A 17,327-nucleotide genomic window follows, 5' to 3' on the forward strand; every position below is an offset into this window, starting at 1 on the left:
AGGTCAGGGGTGCAGGAGATGTTTCCAGATTCCACAAATGCAGTATAATGTCCTTTTTAGCTTTACAAGACTGGTGATCCCTGCTTTGTTTAGAGGCGTTTCGAGAGGGCACTGTAAACCACGAGGGTTGCCGGGTCTGCCGGTCTGGGGTGCCGGGTGGGGAAGGGCCCACTCCCCGAGAAGCTGTCTAAATGTTCAGTAGGCGATGAGCTTCTTTCAACGATCTAAGGATTCTTCGCTTACCCTCCCACTCAAAGATGAGGGCAAAACTGTGGCCCCAGTGATAGTGGACATTGAATTCGCAAAGCTTGTTAGTGATGGGGCATTAGCCCATACGGCGTCGCAGGGTAGAGTGCGCAAGATCCTGGAACAGTTGGATTGTGTGCCCCTTGTACACCCGATCGGCATTCATCCGTGAGGCCTGTAAGATGGCCTCCTTTTTTACTTAAAAGTGTACTCGTGCAAGGCTGTTTGGCAGGAGATCGGGGCACCCCGGCATTCCTGTAACTCTGTGTGCTATGTTCAGCATGGGTGGAAAGGTGTCAGGGTCTCCCTGAATGGCGTGTAACGAGTCTGCAATATAGGACATGATATCTGGGCCCTCCATTCCCTTGGAAGTGCCCCTGACCAAAATTGTAAAGTAAGACCAAAAGTCTAAGTCTATGAATAAAGTTAGACTTTAGGTTTAAACTCAGACTTTTGGTCTAAGTTTACCCTTGTGAATCAGGCCCTTAGTGTCTCCGGCTTAATATCTTTGTGTTTCATTTGGACGTTAACTTGTTGTTCTTCCAAGGTCAATACTCTGTGGCATAGGGCCTCCAAGTCTTCTGTCCGGTAGTCTAATGTTTGTTCTAGGTCATTGACTCTCTCACCCAGGCCATTAAGGTGGCGTTTGATTCTGTGGATGCAGGATTTGAATTATTTTTGAGTAAGCGATCTCAGCTCGCAATTTGCTGAGGAAGTTGAAAATGTAGGCCTAGGTGAGGGGGCGAAGAGGAGGGTGCTAGTGGTGCCTCTGTTATCCCAGTAGATGGGTCCATGGCTGACGGGTTTGACCTTTGCCACAGGGAGTCGAGAGCGATGTCCTTTGCCCCAGCTCCAGGTGGATTTGCCTCAGGAATGAGAGGGTGCCCACGGTCTGTCGGGAAGGCTTCTTGGGCAGCCCTCAGAGGCACAGGCCACGGCACCCCTCGGTGGAAGATGGTCTAGGGTATGGACAAGAAGGCAAAGTCCATCAGACAGGAGTCACAAGGTGGAGAGATAGCACGTAGCGGTCAGTATCCACAACTTCCCCTAGGCTCAGTTTACCTAGCTGGCCCAGACAGTCCAAACAATGCCGCAGATGGTGTCCCGGCCTTGAGCGAATAGGTCACTCCCGCACCCCGCTAATCAGGGGGGGGACTCTCACCTATTGTGCAAGGCATTGTGCAAGTTTTGATGCAGGCCCAGACCACTCCTAGGTTACAACCACAGGGCGAGGGCCCTCCACTCCAGCAAAGTTGCTCCAGAGCCCACGGACCAGTAGAAGGATAGACGGTGATCACCTGGGGGTCTTTAATGCCGCAGGAAGTGTCTGTAGAGCCAGAAGGCCAACCCTTCCAAAAGAGCAGGACACAAGTTTAGCTATAGGGACCCACCAATCATTGCAGGTCACACAGGCAACCAAAGAAGGCCTTCTGTAATATGTGAGGAAGGAAGCGGCCGAAATTCAAGCAGGGAAGCACAGCTTCTTGCCCTAAGCATCCACTTGTTCCGTGCGTGCTCTTCATGGTATTGAGAATGAGGCACTGGGCCACTTGCAGGTACTAGACCCAGGGCCCTGTCCTCAGTGTGCAGCTTCTCAGTGGCTAAAGGGCGGGTGGGACAATGCCTAGCACGGGGCCCAACTCACCCCAGTCAGGCAGACTCACCATCTCGACCCCAGGGGCCGGCCCCAAAGTCACTTGGTAGGGGAGCAACAGGGCCTGCAAGAATCTTCGTGGACCAGGTGCGGCTCCAGATGAAGCGTGGCCCGATCAGATCAGCACCAGGCTGTTGTATCACAATGCAGGCCTCCAGGCCCGGACTGGTTCAGGAGCTCGAGTCCTTTGGAAAAGTCCATTGGGGTGGTGGGGTGGCAGGCGCGCTCATGCCTAGGTCCCGGTGAGCAGATGCGGCGTGAGGTGCTGGCTCGGGTGATGCAGCGGGCTAGGCACGTCAGGGATTGCGAGTTCCAAAGGCCCTGGGATGATGGCGGTGGTGGGGCCTCTGCTCTAAACAGTGCCATGGCCCATGGTGTCTGCACAAGTGCAAGCAGTCAGAGGAGCCCCCACTGTGAGTCCAGGGGAGATCCAGACTCTAGCGGTCTCCGAGTGCGTAGGTTGAAGGCTCCAATGCGATGGACTGCTGAATAGAAGGCCTTGGAGGACAGGGGCTCATATGAGAAGCATCCTATGCCATGTTTAGTCAGGCCACGCCCCCTACTCTGCTGTTTTAATGCTAATTACCTTGACATTTTCTACAGGTCTAAACCCAGGTCCTGATGCTACACAAGCTTTCTTCTCACTGAATTTGTAGTACATTTTGCCATGTCTGTTTCTAAAGAGCAAATAAATACACCCCTCTAAGTGGCACTGAAGCAAAAGGTTGAGAGTTTGAGGGAACATTCCTTCTGAGGGAATTTACTAGCTACGAAACGTATGTTTGTTTCTTGTCACCTGCTGTTTTTAAGTCATCCTGCACACTGGTCTGATGCGCCTTCTTTTTGTCTTTCACACGGTGCTTGCAATTCTGTCTTGTAATGAACATATTTACCTCCCAAGCAGCATTTGCATCTGAGCTAAGGTTACTTATGCACATACTGCTGTACCAAATTCGTGTACAAAGAACTTGGTGTTTTTTGCATGCCAACTGCTTTGCGGTCCCTCCTGAGCTTTAAACTGTGACTGATGTACTATTCAGTGGCAGGAAAAACTAGGCCAGGAGTAATTTTAATTATGTCAGAATAATCCGACTAATTTTGATAATTCCACTTTGCTTTTTGATGTGGAATAGTCAATAAATAGGCAATTATACTCGCTTTTGTAATTAAGAATAATATTTTGAGAAACAATTAGCACAGTAACAACAAATTTAGCAAGCTTAATTGGCTTCTCGCTCGGCTGTTTGTGTTGTTTTGCATTTAGCTGTATTTTCTTAGCTCAAAATGCATCCTTTTGTCCGTTTTGGATCTAAGCGTACATTTTGCACCGTGAAACTAGTGTTAAATGCCAGGATTAAGAGGAGGGGGAAATCCTACCCCAAGAGCACATTTAGTGAGTGTGAGTGGCCGCTCTCACTGCCACTTGTGATCTGTTAAATTTTGCCCTAAGAAAATAGTTCTAAATTCAGAATTACTAATTTTGCATAATTCCGTTTAATCATCTGAAATGTTTATGTAATTCCGTGTGATTACGCTACACGGAATTACGCGAGTTACAGCCACCCATAGGGAAAACCACTATTCAGGTGGAGTTGCTAAAAGTCCCGTTTTAGATATGAGGCCGGGTTCATTTTGAAACTTGCTTCAAACGCAGGTGTGGAGGTCTGTGGGGGGTGTCGACTACATTTTAATCTCCGTCTGCCGACATGTTTTTTTATGCAGCACCTGTGCCTTAGTGGGACAGAGGCTCCTTTCAAAAATATAAGTTAGTATTCAGTGAATGACATAGGCGGTTTTCAGTGGTCTCTTGTTCGGTCCTCCAATGCTTGTGGAAAGCGATTACAAAATGCAAGCTTCCGGCACAGCTTCCTTTAGCTTGGGTTACACGGTTTTGGTGCTCAGCTGCTCGAGGAACCACTCGGCTGTGGTTTTGCCCACCATTTATGGCTGTTTCTATCTCCCCTCATAGGCCCATATTTATACATTTTTTGCACCCCATTTGCCTCATTTTTTGACACAAACTTACAAAATATAGGCAAATATTTATACTTTTTTTGTGCCGCATTTGCGTCATTTTTTTGCGGCAAAAGTGGCAAAAACTTTCAAAATATAGGGGCATATTTATATTCTGTTTGCAGCGGATTTGCGTCATTTTTTCACGCAAATCGGGCGCAAATTTATCTCCATATTAATATTTTGGCGCTAGACAAGTCGAGAGCCAAAATATTGGAGTTAAAGACATTTTTTGCCTGCGGAAAACTACCTTACGGCAATGAGATGCAAGGTAGGCGTTCCCTGGCAAAAAATTACTCTAAGGCCCTAGCGCATTATTTATCCTCCCGTGCAAAAATCACGCACGGGGGAAGAGGGGTCAAAAAATGGTGCAAAGCTTGCTTTGCACCATTTTTTACCGCCTGGCCCAGGGTACCTGTGGGGACCTGTGGGCCTATTTTAATGGTGGAACACCATAGAATAATCCCACAGGTGCCCTCCCCAGGCCCCAGGGACACCCCCAACCACAACAGAGGGACCCCATCCCAGGTAAGTATAGGTAAGTACAGGTAAGTATATTTATATATATATTTTTTTTAAAGTGACATTGGGGGCCTTGAAATGGGCCCCCCTACATGGCACTGGGTGCAATGGCCATGCCCAGGGGACCCTGGTCCCCTGTGCTGGCCATTGGGGTGGTGGGCATGACTCCTGTCTTTTCTAAGACAGGAGTCATGTGGTATGGATGGTTTTGCACCAGAAAATTACTCTAGGCAGGTTAGAGTCATTTTGTTTTACTCTAACCTGCCTAACGTCATTTGTTGGTGCAAAACCCCCTTCTTCCATACTGCCAGCCCCACCCGACTAATGTCATTTTTTTTACGCTAGCCTACTCTTTGCACCGGCATGCACCATTCCATAAATATGGTGCCCGGCTGGTGCACAGAAATGGTGCAAGCCGGTGCTCAACTTTATGGTGCAAAACTGCATTCGTGCAGTTTTGCACCAAAAAGTATAAATCAGGGCCTTAATTATATTTTCTCAATTTGCACCGCTTTTGCGTCAAAAAATGACGCAAATGTGGTGCAAAAAAGTATAAATATGGGCCCTAATTGTATTTTCTAAGTTTGCGCCACTTTTGCATAAAAAAATCATACAAATGCGGTGAAAAAAGTATAAATATAGGCCATAGGGTAGCGAGGGTGAAGTTTAGAAAGCTCAGAGTGAATGGAAAGAGAATATAAGGTAATAGGAAAAATAAGTTTACATTCACATATTTGCTGTTTTAATGTAGACAGGAGTGCTCTCTCAATGCATTGTCATTTTTGGCCAGAATGAGAATATTTATGGAGAATAAAGAAATTCCTACCAAGCTTCAAAGTTCAGTAAGTACTATTGTTTTGTATTTTTCAGAGAAACTAATTTACAAACCCACCAGGAACCTGATTATAGCTGACACGGAAAAGGCTGCAATATTTAGTGCACCCAAAATATATTCAGACTTTGCAGGGATCAGAATTTATGGGTGTGGTAAATGCCACCCAATTCTGATTATTGCCCATAAAAGTAGCATAGCAGGCAGATTTTGGTGCTTGCCCCACCAAAATCCACACGTCGCTTTATTTACTGCTATTTTTTTGATCCCAAAGTCAATTTTGGTCGGTCTTGCATGTAGTTATTTACTGGGGAAACATACATGGTGATGCTTTGCATCGCAGATAAGCAGCCAACTGTAATCGGGGCCTAAGTGTCTTTTATGGCCAACAGTTAAGTGGAGTAAGGATGAGTGAAATAAGGTGTGACCAGAAGACCATTACTGAACCATATACTTTTGTTAAACATTAAACCCCTTATGGTAGTTGGCAGCGTCATTCTTGCCCCTTTGACTTGGCGGGCATCTCTATATCACCATCCCCTCTCCATTCCACACTCTGTTCCTGATATAATTCCTCCAAAAATATTTTCAGGAAAAATTTAATTTCTTGCTAGAAGCCAACTGACATTCAGAATTCACCTTTACCAACTTTGATTGGTAATCCACCTGTAGTAATGCAACATTTCCAGGGGCACCATGTTCAGTATGACTTACTCCACAGGGGTCAAAGGCTATACAATACATTTTATGCACCATAACACTGAACATTCTGCTACCAACATCTCATTTTACCGTTTATGTCCAGGTACCACCATAGGTCTACCATCCTTCCTTGGTAATGCTATGACCCAAATGGCGTTATAGTCCCAACAACAATGACGCTGTAAGGGAACCCCGTTTTTTATCTCTTTTACTTTCCCACTCATTGTCCTTCACAGCTGCATATATACCCAGTCCACCTCTTTGTTTTCAGCCATCATGTCCTTAACCCACTTCAAATTATCATAATTCATGATCCCCCTTGAATTTATTTTTTATTTATCCCCAGTGATTCCATGCACAACGTCCTGGCCCATGACTGCAGCTGAGCTCTTTTGCTCTTGCACCCTGTCTTCCTCCCATCTACACTGTGCTTTAGTATGTTTCCTCCTCGACAACAATCCCACTGCACAATTCTCTTTACATTGAACAAACTGCATCAAAACAAATACCCTCATGTAAGTTCAACAACCATCTTGCAATCAAAGGTGTTGCTGAAGTTGACCTCTTTGTTGCCATAGATGCACAGGGTGCTTATAGCCTAGTCTATACTCTCTATGGTAAACCACAAGTTTACAAGTTACAACCCAACATGTGTTGCAAACCAAAATACAGCTCGCGGATTGTACTCCAGTATGGTCCTTGCTGCTCTCTGGCTACAAGGTTATGCTTTTACTGTTATTTTGTCATATCAGTTGTAATAATGCTGTGATTTTTTGATTACGTCAAGTATAGCTAATCTTGATGCATCTATAACCTCTCATTTTATATCATTAAGTTCCAGGGTACTACTGTCTCATGTAAATATATTCCCCTTTTTCAATAATTCTCTCTTTCGCTTTGTCTTTTCGGACAAACATTCCACAAACCTAAGCATTAATCAACTAACATTAAATAAGACTTTTATCCTCTTACTTTACATATTCATGAAGAAATGTCTGGGGCACACAACCTGTCAGATATTCCTAAACCTATGTCAGAAATTCCAATTTCTGATCAAATTTAATATATAAGGATTACTACTTGACCACTTGTCAAGAGTTGTCCTTCACCCAGATTATCAACTGGAGGTTTGTGACTGTTTAGAAATTAAATAATCTTAACAAATTAATAAAGTGTATATATAGAAAAGAGCAACATGGAAAATAAAGAATTTTAAGATGTTTTATAAATGTGAACAAATTTGAAATTGGAGGATAAAAATTAAGTCAGTGTCCTCAGGTTGATTTGTGGGAGAAACGCAAGTGCATCAAATAAAATGTAGAACAGACAGCGGGGTCCTCGGCTTCCAGTAATGACTAAGAGGAGGCTCCCGGATTACAAAAATTATTCAATGGGGGTCTTCTGGTTCAAGTAATGATTAAATGAGGGTTCATAGAAGTCAAAAGGTTAAGAACCACTGGTCCAGTGTATCCCCCAGTGAGTCAGCCCCTGCTGGCATAGCACGCATCCAGAGGCTGGGCACAGCCTCAGGTACAGAAAAATTGACTTCCTGCTGGGCAGGCAAAATCCAGAGAGTAATTACTATGGCCCTCATTATGAATACGGCGGTAAACTCCGTCGCCCGCCGTGGCAATGGTGAACAGATGACGGCCATTGGCGGTGAACAGAAACCCACCATATAATAATGCAAAAATCAGAAACCGACAAAAATCTCCCTGCCACCAGTCACCACCAGGACCTTATTGGCGGAAATGCTGGACCTCCTACCCCCCCACCGCCGAGCACACAAACTCCCCACCCTCCAAATAATGATTCACAAATTACCGCGGCGGTCAGTGGAAGCCGAACGACCATTGGCGGTACAGATCGCCACGGCTGGCAAGTGGACTCAACAGTAAGAAATGCACACATTGGCAAGTTCGAAACCCACAGACCTGACACACATCCACAACACTATAAAACACTCACAGACACACCCCACAATCCCTTGCAATGAAATTAGGACAATTGATACAGAGACCCACAGAAGCAGACACCGAATGCCACAATACACAATACATAAACCCAACCACACAAGAGCACCCTCACCTAGATCCACACAAGACACCATTCACAACACACACCATGGCACCCCCCAAACACCCGCGTTTCACAGAAAGGGAGCTAAGGACCATGGTGGACGAGATACTGAAGGTCGCGCCACAATTATTCGGGGCACAGGTCCAGCACACACCCATCGCCAGGAAGATGGAGCTATGGCAGGCAATAGTGAACAAGGTCAATGCAGTGGGATACCATCCACGCACGAGGGACGACATCTGCTAGAGATGGAATGACCTGCGTGGGAAGGTGAGGTCCATGGCATCCCGGCACAACATTGCAGTCCAGTAGACTGGGGGAGTACCTCCACCAATACCACCCGACTAAACTGATTGGGAGGAAAATGTATTGGCCATCCTGCACCCTGAAGGACTCACTGGACTTACTGGAGGAATGGACTCGGGTAAGTCATCTACAATTACCCCATATCCATCACACCTGTAATGCATGCACCACTCTACCCCTCCAACAGCCACCAGGACCACTACCCTACCCAGCCCACATTCACAACACCCAGTCACCCTGCATGCCCACATACCCACTAACAGGCCCACATCCCTCCCCCTGCGCACAGCCACCTACCCCTGCAATGAATCACAAAGGCACTACACCAGCCACAATGCACCTCCACATCCTAAGCAAAATGCAATGCAAACCTCTCAAAGGCAGCCTGTATGGCCCCAAAGTGTAAAAACCTGCACAAAACAGCCCAGACCTGTGCACCCCATCCGATCATGCAATTGTAACAGACATGCCCATTCCCCCAACAGGCACCACCACCCATGCCACCCTGACGGACAGTATAGGAAGTGGCAGTGCCCCACAGGGAGACAGAGACACCACCCAGGACACTGGAGATGAAACCCTGGACATTGACAAACACCCTGGCCCCTCACACAGTCCTGGACTGTCACCATCCAGCAGCCCCACCAAGGACACCACTGACACCCCTACCTCCCAGCCATCAACATCAGCCCAGGGCAACCGTCCCCACACCTGTGTATCCAGGCCACAGACTGGTGGAACACATGGACACAGGCCACAGTCACCCCCTACTAACCCTCAGTAAGACGATGGCCCCAGTAAAAGTGCTACCGCCAGACCTGTGCAGGGGACACAGGCATAGGGGGCTAGGCCCAGTGGGAGGGCAGCAGTGGCCCAGGGGGAGGCCACAGGATGGATGCTGCAGCCCAGGACGTGATCTCTGAGGTCCTGGGAGCATACCACCATACCCAGGACAGATTGGCCCAGATAGTGTCCACCCTGGAGCAGAGTCAAAGGATGCAGGTAGCACACCACCAAGAGGCCATGGAGCAGTGGAAACTGCACAATGCCACAATGGCCACCATAGCAGGTGCGCTGCTGCACCTTGTCCCAACACATCCTGAGGCCCCCCTCAGACCAGGAAGCCTCTACTACAGGCCAAGATACAGACTGGGCAACAACATCAGCAGCAGCAACTGGGCTTGTGCCATCATCTCAGGACACACAGGATACCTGCAACTCAACCCATACAGGCCAAGACCAGGCACCCAAACGGTCCCTCAGACCAAGATATGGGACAGGAACACCTGCCAAGACCAAGGCCGCCTCAAAGAAGTGAATCTGGCAAGAACTGTCCTCCAAGTGTCCCACTGAACCAACGACCAAACCATGTAAAAACAACACCAAACACTGGAAATGATAGAAGGACATACCACTACTGCCAACAAATGCTGCAACCATGTTGCCATATTATACAACCACCAGTAGCCCATTCCCATCACTGTAAACTACACAATGTAATCCCTGCACCAAATAAAACACCAGTTCACCAATTATAATGTCCCGTCATTATGTCAAAACAAATTGAAGTATGGATGCAATTGTCTTATAAATCATTTATTCTTATCTGAGTAGCAGGAATTGCACCCCACGCATAACATGCGGTTGTGCCAACGGAATTGTCAAACAATTTTACCATATTGTTACATGTCCTATGCAGGCCTGGTCACAGTGGCAATGTCTATTGACCCAACACCCCCATAGATGAAAAGGCACACTGACAGTATGCTGCACAGACAGCAATATCATCGATTAGTCCCACATAGTTACTGGAAGTAGAGTTGTATCAGTTGGTTCCTGGAATGTACGTCTTCCCCCTCCTCATAATCACCATCACTCTCATCCCCTCTCTGACGAAGCAGGTCTGGATATACAGAACCCTCCTCCTCCAAGACTGGGATAGATTTCCTCACAGTCATGTTGTGCAGCATGCAGCAGGCCACCACAATTCTCCACACCTTTTCAGGCTCATAGGCCAGGGATCTGCCAGAGATATGTAGGCATCAAAATCTAGCCTTCAGGTGACCTATTGTGCGCTCTGTCACCCTCCTAGTACGTCCATGGGCCTCACTGTAATTCCTCTTTGCATCTGTCCTAGGATGCCTCTCTGGTGTCAGGAGCCAACGCATGTTGGGGTTGCCAGAATCACCTAAAAAAGGGGGCAAAACAGGACTGTCAATTACAACCCTCAGTGGCAGACATCCTGGCTGTCTGCTATGTGGCAATAAGTGTCAGACACACCTACCTATGAACCATCCTCTGTCCCCTTGTAGTTGTTCCATCTTGTGTGGCACACTACAGTTCCTTGGCACAAAGGAATCATGGACTGATCCAGGGAACATGGCATTCACATGTGAGATGTACTGGTATGCAGTATACACCAATTGAATGTTCATGGAATGAAAGTTCTTCCTGTTTCTGTACACCTGTTCACTGACTCTTGGGGGGATGAGAGCAATGTGGGTTCCATCGATGGCACCTATCACATGGGGTGTGTTGGCAAAGGCATAAAAGTCCGACTTGATGGCAGGGAGGTCAGCACTTTGGGGAAACCTCACATAGGACTGCAGGTGTCGTACAAATGCATTCAGGAATCTGGAAAGTATAATGCTAAACATTGGCTGTGAAAAACTTGCACCCATGCCCACTGTCACTTGAAATGAGCCCGTGGCCAGGAAATGGAGTGCAGAGAGCACTTGCACATCAGTAGGGATGGCATGCTGATTACGATTAGCTGGTCTCAGTGCTGGATCCAGTAATGCACAACATTCATGAATAGTAGCAGAAGTTAGTCTGTAATTGATAATGATGTGACGCTCCACCATGGTCCGCAAATCAACAAGTGGTCTGTACACCAATGTACCCTCCATCGCCACAAGGGTTTGTACCTAGGAGGAGTATAGAACACATGTGAGAAACACACATACATCTGCCCACAATGTTTCCTATTCAGCACTGCTGGCATGATTGTCGATGACACATATGCATAGTATGTGTGACACTGTAGCAACATGTCCACAATGATACATCAGGACTGTTCAGGTGAGCAAATGTATATTGGTTCATGCCTATGGGTGTTTGGGGACAATAGGGCCTGCATGGGGCAGATGAGGATTTAACAACTGCGTAGTTAAGGCCAAAATGTCTGCCCCCTGTAATCCAGAAGTGTTGTGGTGAAAGTGAGCTCATACCACTAGCGGTTGACGTAATAGTGTAAGGCGGTGTTTACGGCTGTGCGCAAATTTAATGGTTAACATGGTTGTCAATGGGTATTCTTAGCATATCATAATCGCCGCCGGTAGTGACGGTGCACACTGCTGCGGTGCATATGCTAACTCGTCATCCCAGCTTCACTTGACTCCCGGATCTCGTGCATGCAGGTATTCCACTCAGTGTGCTGCTGTAGCCTGCCTCTGGTCATGGAAATGGCACGTGTGGCAGGGGAAAGGGCCCCGGCCTTCACCAGCGAGGAATTGGAGAAGCTCGTGGACGGGGTCCTGCCCCTGTATGCCAAGCTCTACGGTCGGCCAGAGGTACAGGTGAGTAGGAGGATTGGGGGGCGTGGATGTGTGTAATGGTGGCAGATGGCTGTAAACATGTGTGCATGTGTGACACTGTATAGTCCAGGGTTCCTGACATGCTGCGTGTGTGTGTGCTCTTATGCTGTTATAAATGTCCATCCCATAGTGGACGTATAGCCAGCTGTATGTAATGGCCATTGTCTGACCTCTGTGTTCCTTTTTCTGTGTGTCCATAATAGGTCAGTGCCCATCAGTACAGGGGACTTTGGCAGGTCATCGTCAGGGAGGTGTGGACCCTGGGGACTACAACCAGCGGAGCACCCATTGCAGGAAGGGTTGGGAGGACCTGCAGCACTGGGCGAGGAAAATCTGCGAGGCCCAGCTGGGGAAGTCATCCCAACAAGGAAGGGGTGCCCGTCGGGCACTGACCCCCCTTATGGGACACATTCTGGCGGTGGCATACACGGACCTGGATGGGCGCATGAAGGCTGCACAGCAGTCACAAGGGGGTGAGTACAAAAACCATACTTTGGCTCCTTGATGGATGTGTGTGTGTGTGCGGTCGTATGTATGCTGTCTAGTGGCAGGGACTCTGACTGATGTCCCTCTACATAATGGCCCCCATGGGGAGTAGGGTTATAAAGGTCAGGTCTGCAGGACTTCAGGCCCTTCAGTGCTGTGGGGGATGGCTGTAGAGCAGGGTTGTGGCCTCTAGCCAGGGGCATAGCCATGTGTATAGGGGCAGGTGCTGCATGGTTTGAAATTTGCCGGGTGGGTGTATGTGTGAACCACTTATGTACCTCCATTCAGCTATTTACAATTGTCTCTCCTGCTTTGTCTCCCCATCCCTGTTCTCTCGTGTTGTCTGTGTACATTAGCATCATCTGGCGAGGGAGCGGAGGCACCGGCGAGTGGGGATGCAGCGGCCCACGGTTCCATGGAGGCAGAGTCATCGGACGACAAGGGGACCAGTAGTTTGGAGGGCGAGGGGAGTACCACGGTGGAGGCAAATACCATCAGTGACTCTGATACCTCCTCCGATAGGAGCTCCCTGGCGGTGGCGGACCCTAGTAGGCCCACCCATTCTGTGTCATCTTCTGCCATCCCCCATACCATCACCGCCCTCCCATTTGCTCCCCACCGAGTTGCCCGTGCCCACTCACCCGGAAGGGTGGGCGTCTCCTTCGCCCCAGGCACCTCATCCCCTGCCCCAGTAAGCCCTGCTGCCCTCACGGAGGAGGCTATTGACGTCCTGCAAACCATCACTGTAGGGCAGACAACCATCGTCAATGCCATCCAGTGGCTAGACCAATGCCTATCTGGATAGCATTCACAGTGCCGTGTCTGGCCTACAGAGATCTTTTGAGGCTCTGGCCTCCTCTTTGACAGCAGCCAGTGTCCCTGGTCATTCCGTCCCCCCTCCAACAATCCCTACCCCTTCCAGCACCCCACTCCTTTCACCCGTCCAAAGCACACATTCTGACATGCAGGCACACACCTCAACACACAAGAAGCACACTTCAAAACACAAGCACCACAACTCCCATCACAGGCATACACACAGCCAACATTCACAGGCACACACACTAACATCCACTTCCCCCAATGTGTCTGCATCTTCCGCCTCCCTGTCTGTCCCTTCTACATGCACACCCACAGGCACTGCACCCTCATTCAACGTTGCTGACCCTATTCTTGCAGTCACCACAATATCAGACATCCATTCATGCACCCCAGACATCACACCTGCTCTCACCACAACGACTTTAGTTGACACATGCAGCACACTCACCAGACTTGCAGACACCCAGACAACATACTTTTACACTGCCAGCCTGTCTTGTCCCACTGTGTCCACCCCCCTCCTCCCAAGACACTCAAACGCACAAAAACATTCACCCATCACACATCCACCACACCTCAGCATACTGTCCAGTCACCTGCACCCATGCCACGCACACCTACACCTGTCACGACCACTCCCTCTACCTCCACTCCCACGCCTTCTTCCAAGTCCACCCCAATTGCCCCTAAGAAACTTTTCCTATCCTGTGTAGACCTATTTGAACCCACTGGCCCACCCCCGTCTCGTCCCTAAATGTGCCCACCTCCTTGCCCTGTCCACTCCTCCCACGTCACAGCCCTCCCCATTCCCGTGCTACCTCCCCTGTGAGCAAGAGACCCTGTGCTGGCCCTGGAACATCTGCCGCACCCCAGGCCAAGTCCGCTCCACCTGCCTCAAGGTCCAGATCCAAGCCCCCTCCACCATCCAAACGTAAGGACAAGCCCCACTCCCAGTCGTAAGTCCCCACCCCCACCAACCCCTGCCCCTTTTCCCTGAGGTGCCTGGTGCACCATTGTTGCCCCTATGAAGTGGAGTACCTTTGCACTTGTGGGAGTCAAGTTGGGGCCAATTTGGCCCATCGGACTACGTACACTGGACTGGCCATTGGCCTTATGTTGCACTTATATTGCTCATTGAGGTGAATAAAAATTCATGTGTGGCCAGTGTTGTTTATGGCACACTCAGGATCCGTGGTTCATCGCTTCTTTGGTTGGTGGTGTTGGGCACATGTGTATACTTTGGGCAGGTTGGATTTGCCTTGTGTCGAGTAAGTACCTCTTGCTGTGGGGTGTATGGGGTGGGGTGTATGGCTTGTGCTGTTGTGAAGAGTTGTGGGTGCGTTGCGGGGTGGGTTCCCTTGTTTAGTAGGTTGCGGTACTTACCGTCATCGTCTTTGTCGGCGGTCTCGGTCGTGGAGGTATATGGCAAGGAGCAGGGCTGGCATGATCTGCAACTCTCTATCCATTTCTGCTTCGGCGTGTTGTGTGTGCCTCCGGTGAGTGTTTCCTTTTATTTGGTTCGTTTCTGCCTGGCTCTGCGTGGCGGTGGTTCCCGCCCTGGAACTGACGGCGCTCTTGTGCTTCATTATTTGATGGGCGGGTAGGGCCTTTCTGTCGGATTGTGGGCAGGCTCTGCCATTGTTGTCGGCACTCCTCTGCTGGCGGTGAGTGGTTTTCAGGCTGCCTGTGTTTAAGGTGGTTCATTATTTGGCGGTCCAGACCGCACAACTGTTGGCGGTTGTTACTGCCACCGCCACCGGTGCGGTGTTTACCGTTGTGTTTGTAAAGAGGCCTATGTGTCATTTATGCATCGCCTCGTCCTACGTGACCCTTCAGCCTCGCTTGCCTGCCGGCACCACACTGGTGACAAGGATTTCTTGTGGCACCACCTCTGCCCTGCTTCCAGCATGGCACTCATTTGCACCATGGTGTGCTTCCATTTATCACTGACATTGATCCTCCAGGGCCCCCGCAGAGAGTTTTAGCCCACGTGTCTCCTCCACTAACGTGAGAGCGCACACATGTAGTGGTGTCCTACAATTCTGCCCTCTCTTCGGGCCGCTGTACTGCAGAGAGAGCAAGCCATACCACACAAACACGAGGATCACAGAGAAAACCTGCCAAAGAGGCACAAGCTTTACAATGTGCCTCGTGCAGTGACCCTCCATGCCCATCACATAGAGAACCTGCCAGCAGGGTACTGGCCTGCACACACCAGCCCCAGCTGTTCCTAACACAGCCAGTACTTCCAACACCAGGGCTTCAGAAGAGGAGGGGAGCTCCCTAGACACCGGTAAGCTACCAGGCAACCCCAATTGCCCATCATGTTGCAAGACCCCCCTAGGCTAGGACATTCTGCAGCCTTGCCTATCAATGGAGCTGGGCGCCAGCCACCCCTTCCACAAGCAACAGGAGTGTCCATCCATGTCACAGCTAGCACTCTACCACTCTTCGGTGAGCTTATAGACCCTGAATCTGCCACACCGCAGGGGAAAGCATGGCTTAGCTGACTCACAAACTACTTTCATGCCACATGGGAAAAAGACTCAGTTATGAAGAGGTCCCTGATACTGCACTATGCCAGGGAAGAAGTACTCAAGTTATTTGAAAAATTACCCAGCACAAGTGAAGAAGCTTACTATGATGCAGTAGTCGCATTGCATAACATGCACTTCGACCCCCAGAAATCAACCCTGACTTTGAAAGATTCAGGCCCTCATTATGATCATGGCGGTTCGGCCCGCCATATAATAAACATGGTGACGCCCGCCAGCGGCAGCCTTCACCCACCGCCAGGCTCCCGCCATCAGGCAGCCTGGCGGCAGGATGAAACACTATCCGCCAGGGTAGCGGCGCTACCCTGCGGATAATGTTTCATATCCCGACAGCCTTTTCCTGGCGGGATATCCCGCCAGAAAAAAGCTGGCGGAGGGAGTGCCCAGGGCACCCCTGGGGGCCCCTGCACTGCCCATGCAATTTGCATGGGCAGTGCAGGGGCCCCGGTGCAGAGCCCCGTCGCGCAGGTCACAGCCCGATTTTCGGGCAGTGATCTGCGCGACGGGTGCAACTGCACCTGCCACACAGAGACATTGACGGTGGCTCCACAATGTCCCAGGCGAGCCTTTCTGTGAGCCAGCGGGTGGAAACAAGGTTTCCGCCGCCGGCTCACAGAAAAGTTCATAATGTGGCCGGCGGGGTTCCGGGGTCGCTGGCGGTCAGTGTTTTGACCACCAGCATGAACACAGCAGTTGTTTCCGCCGTGTTCATAATGACCCCCTCAGTCTCTAGCAAGTCCACCAGTGAGATGACCCCTGGTTGCAGGAGATGGCAAGCACCTGCACAGAGGTGACCCCCAGAAAGGGGTTGCATGCAAATCATTCAGGGCTGCATATAAAGCATACTCCGACATCTCATCCTGAGAGAGCCGGGGTGAAATTAGACATGCTTGTGCTAGCGAGTGCTCATGAGCTGTCACCTGGTCACACAGAACAAACGAAAGGGCCATTAGCAAGAGTCAACATCTGACCTACACCTGAACAAGAGGCCAGTGTGAAGATCAAATCCATAGACCAGGTGGGGCCACCAATGACATCAAGTAGACCAAATCTGCAAACAACTATGTGTGAGTACTGATGAAGTTGTCAAACCTGTGACCTTCAGGCCTTTAACAAGTCCCATTTCTCCTCGGAACACATGAGCAGGAAGAACAAACGTGACTCAAGTAACTAGGAGTAATCCACTTCTTGGGTCTCCTCAATGGTCTTTGCCCCAAAACCCAAACAGTCAGGAGCATCTGCATATACATAAGGCTCCCCAACCAAGTGACTAGTTGCTCCCAGCGAGAAGCTAAATGACAACACTTTCAAAGCAACTGGGCCTCAAAACACTAAACTTCGGGATCTCGTTTGCAGCAGAAATGTTCCAAAACGACATCCATGAGACGCGGTCTGGGCCTCCCGGAGTGAATAACATCAGCTGTGATGTGTTAATATCCTCCAAATCCTGAGAGAAACACTTGCAACGTATCCAAGGCATCCTCCAGAGAATGGCCGAATGAGGCCTAATGCTG

Source organism: Pleurodeles waltl, chromosome 2_1 (assembly GCF_031143425.1).
Source record: "Pleurodeles waltl isolate 20211129_DDA chromosome 2_1, aPleWal1.hap1.20221129, whole genome shotgun sequence".
In the NCBI taxonomy this organism is placed as follows: domain Eukaryota; kingdom Metazoa; phylum Chordata; class Amphibia; order Caudata; family Salamandridae; genus Pleurodeles; species Pleurodeles waltl.